Below are 4,909 nucleotides of genomic sequence, written 5' to 3'. Positions count from 1 at the left end.
GAATAAACCTTTTCATTTTCTCACTTACTTTTGAGAGATATTTGCCGGAAGAGAACCCCAAACTAAGCCAGCCAGGAGGTTGCAAGTGAAAAGATGCTGCTGTGTTGATCCTCCTAACACATGATGTCTTCCAGAAACAGTTTGGAACTTCATTTCTGCCTATAGATGGAGCTGAATGGGCCAGCTGGGATTTTAGGCAAAATCAGGGTGGGTCAGAGACAGATGGAAAATTAAAGGTAACTTAAAAGGAAAAAAAGGCAACATGCAAAGTTTTGAGATGCCTTAGAAACATAAATGCGTGCACAACCACTGCAGAGCTAGCAATGAAATGCAGTTTCCTTGAGCAGCAACAAAAACTACCCATTCATTTACTCCTGTGAAGAGGTGTAATCCAACATTTTCCTCACTTTTGTGAGACATTATCTCATAAGGTTTTGAATTGCAGCAATGTATAAAGTAAAAAATGAGAAAATAATGTGGTTTTTTTTCAGTATTGAAATTAAAAACTTCCAGAGCTCATTGAAGAGGGATGACTTCCTTGGGGTTTCAATCAGTTCCAGTGAAGACTGAGAAGGAGGATTTTTCTGCACCCCTTCTTTGTCCTGCAGAGTGAAGCAGTACAGGCAGATGATACACTCAAGAGATATACACATTTACAATTTTGGAGCCATTTGTCATCTTTCTGCTAGGCCATTTACTCTGAGCCTGCACCCATGTCAGTAAACGGAGGTGTAATGGCTGAATGGGGATCTGGGACATTAAGGGACATTCCTAGTGGGTACTTCAAAGAGGATTCCATCTACTTTTTTCCCTCTAAAGGAAATGGGTTCACGGGATGGGTTGGAATGCCAGCATATGCTAACCTGTGCTCTCTAAGAGAAGATTAAGATAATGTCCTCATCAGTTGGCTTTTGTAAATACTCTGCTGGTATTACATTTGCTGCTGAGGTAATTTTTATGAAGATGTTGGGACAGAGGAACTGTAGCTTGGGCACTGCCTGCACATTTTTGGCAGTGGGTGAACTTGACACAAATGCTTCTCTGTGTGCTCAGTGAGGGAAGCGTCCTCGCATGCCTGGAAGGCTGTGGAGGTGAGACCCAGCCTGCCCAGCTCCCAGCATGGTTGACCACAGCGCCCAGCAACAGAGGTAAAAGCCTGTCTTTCATCAGAAGTTCTGTTTCCTGGGTGATATTTTTGTTTGCAAAAATTGGTATGCACTGATCCGGACAAAAAAACCCCAAAAACTATTTCCCTGAACCTTTTGTGCAGTTTTAACATCTCTGAATGGCATCTGAAATGCAAACGGGTTTAGTTCTGGTAAGCAGATACTGTTTTGGCTAGCTCAGGAGACTGTTCTGTAACTTCATCTTCGCTACTGAAGTAGATGTTCCCTGAGTGGGAGGAACTGATATCTGAATTTCAAAGCAGTTAATAGTCTTACTTGCACTTCTGCAGTATTTGGAAAATTGTAATTAACCAGCTTCGCTAATTTACGTTTTTAATATTTAAATGTTGCTTGTTACACAGAAGCTGATTGCTGTAGTAGCTTCATTCTGAAAGCTCATTAGAACTGCTAAAATGTTTAAATACACACAGCTGAAGAAATACATGCATTTTTATAAGGCAGGTATTGTGGCAATACTTTGAATTTCATTGGCCTGAGTAAATGTGCCAGACTTCTGCAGGATTTTTTAATCAAGCTTATTTGCATTTGCTTGAAAAGGTACACTGCTGTTTTTCTGAGCTAAATACTCAAATGGCATTAGCTAGCAGGAGTTTTAAGTTTGTGGTTTTGCTGTCATTAACCTTCCATTATGACACAGCCAAGGAAAATCAGACAGGGAGTCTTTTGTGCTCTGTGTGATTCATGCAGGATGTAGATAAGACATGGACAGGAGGAGCAAGACTGGCATCTGGAATTTTTTTTAAAGCATACCAATATTATTTAAGCACAGTATCTCTTTACTTAAGAATGTATGCTCCTTTCTCTGAGCTGGGGTGAAATTAATTCCTGTGGAATATGAAGACCAAGTATTACCTGTTCATTGAAAAAGGAAATGCAGATGAAAGTGTAAGAAGGGGCAACCAGAGAGGAAGGATGTGGCAGGAACATGCTTCTGCTGGCTGGTGTGGCGTGACCTGACATGAGCATAAGACAGAGATCTGGGACAAAAACGCCTCTTGTTATTTTCAGGCTTGTGTTCTAGTCCCATTCCAGCCAAACCACGGACACGGATCACCCTGGCACTAGGGCTGCTTTGCATTGTAAACTCTTATTACCCCGTGGGTGATAAAGCTCTTAGCTCCTGTGGTAAGACAGTGAGAATTTTCCTTCTATTTCCTACCCCCTCTGTCTTCCCTTTCATGGTTATTTTTCCTGCTCTAGTAGCTTCCTTTTCCCAAAATATAACTGATTCCTGTCCATAAATATCTCACAAATGTGCAGAGTGCCAGATTATGATGAGGAAACCATCAGTGGGCACATCTGAATGTGTAAATACCCCGTTGATGTAAGGTCTTTTCTGTCTGTTCAGCTATTTGGGAAAAACACCTCAGAAGCCAAAAGCTATATATACATATATCAATATAGATAGAGAGATACACATGCAGAATCCTCCAGTCAGCAGATCTTGTAAATGAACTGGCATTACCCCACCAGCATAAACTGTGACGTGCTTAGTTCAGCAAGCACAGGAAAAGCCTTCTTCTTCTGTGCTTCTTACTGCTCTTCACCTTTCCCTGGCACTGACAAACTCCTGCTGCTGTCCCCTCATCCTTTTTCCACCCTCCCCAAGCCTGACTTCACCTTCTGCCTCTTCCTCTCACACCTGGAATTTCTCTGAAGGCCCTGGCACAGAGCCCAAGACAATGAAGTGCTTATGTGAGTGGGGTGCGCTCTGCTGACAACTGCACACCTCAGGACTTGCAGATGCTGGTCTTATGGTCCTTCAAGGGATACAAGAGGACTAAAACAGAGAGCTACACTATCTACTGCATCCCAGTAAATGTGGGAGGAAGCATTGAGTGCAGAAGCTGTGGTTGGGAGAACAGAGATGAGGTGGTGCCACAGCCCCACAAAACAGAGGTGGGCATGTTGTCCGTCTCAGGAAAGTTGTTCTGAAAAAAAAAATGTTGGCAGAGTTCTTCAAGTGCTGATGTGCTGTCCTCACTCCTGAAGGGATCCAGACATGCCCACTATTGGGCTGAGCTGTGTCTACCCTAGGTGTGCCCATGCTGGTGAGCCTTACTGAAAGGGGGCCTGACAACATGGTGCTGGAAGGCAGGAGACACGGGAGAAGGCAGGCAGAAGAAACCTGAGGCTCACCTTTTTGCAGGCAGGTGCTGTGTTCTGTCTTTCCAACTTTCCTCACCCACAATCAGAACCCCAGCTGACAACACCCAGGAGGAACATAAGCTGGAGCTAGAAAACAGACAGCCTCTCTTACCTTCCAGTTTCCTAACAGTGACAGGCTCCTATGCAGTGAAACAGTTGTACCATGCCATTGCTGCTTAGCTTCCACACCTGAGGGTCTCCAGTTTCAGTACTCCTTTGGGTAAGGAGGATACAAATGCTTTCAGTCTGTACAGTGCAGTTGAAGGGCTTGTTTCTCAGGCTGCTCATGCTTCTTGATTTCCTCTCCATGGCTGGGAAGAGAAGAAAAAGACAACTCTCTGTTTCCTGCAAAACACAGGGGTACTCAACACTGCCCTGATGTTTGTATCCTGGTCAGCCGCCGAAGTCAGGCCACCCGCAGGCACAAACGCTGCATCCTGGCTCTGGATGGTGGCCAGGCTTGTGGCAGGTGGATGGACAGTGACCTCCACGTCCCCCAGGGCACCCCCCAAGTTACCAGTGCTCTCAGTCCATTGCAGAGGGACTGCTTCAGGCCGGGACTGGTCTGACAAAGCATCTGAAGAGAAAAGGGGTTAATGTTTATTTATCTGAATTGCTTGCCACAGCTGCTGCAACACTGCAGCCAGGCTCCAGAAAACTGTCACACACATGATCACACACACATAATGCTGGTAGTAGCCCGGATGAGTTTTCTCTTTCCCAGCTGCTCATCCCAGGAATGGGATACCTAGTTCCTGCTCACTGACCATGGCACTGCACAAACAAAGCCACAGCTGTGTGGTGACCCTCACAAACCATTCTGCATGTGTGCATGGAAAGCAGACACACTTTCCTTCTCACAGGGCTCAAGTAGCATGTAATAACTGCTTAAACCAATGGCACTTATGCACAGTCCTAATGATTCCCTTCCTCCTCTCCTGCTCTGGTGCAAAGAAGATCAAGTTACTTATCAGGGGCTCTCCGTGCTTTCCACTTCTTTCCCACCAAATGGCTCTCACATCTAGCCAGAAACAGGCTGATATCTTCCTCCCGTTAAATTTGGGTGGAATCAGGCAGGGAGTGAAGCCTCTTGAAGGGCTGCTTGGGTGAGAGTCATCCTACTGCAATGGAAATGGGTGCCACGGGATCAGAGTGGCATCAACCTTCATAGAATAATATACACAACAAATAAATATGGAAAAACCCAGAGATGCTGACAGCCAACCTCATACTTTTCAATATCTTTAGAAAGACCTAAGGACAAAAACTTAGCCCTGCTGAAAGAGGGGATTTCCACTGATCTCAGTGGTGCCAAGTTTTCAATAAAAGTTCATTTTTTTATTCTCACTTATCTATATTCAGTTTCTACATATTCCGGAGGCATTCACAGAAGTACAAGTCAAACATGAGGAAATCGATCTCTGCCCCCAGTTTGTGACAGTGCATTACAGGAAAGAGACTTTTATAATAAGTAATGGAAAAAGTTCAATAAAAAGCGGGATTTTCACCAAAATCTGCACAGTAGCATAACTACAGCCTAAAGTATGTGGAAATACCAGAATGCAGTAATCAGG

Source organism: Corvus moneduloides, chromosome 4 (assembly GCF_009650955.1).
Source record: "Corvus moneduloides isolate bCorMon1 chromosome 4, bCorMon1.pri, whole genome shotgun sequence".
In the NCBI taxonomy this organism is placed as follows: Eukaryota; Metazoa; Chordata; class Aves; order Passeriformes; family Corvidae; genus Corvus; species Corvus moneduloides.
This window is presented reverse-complemented; position numbering follows the sequence as displayed.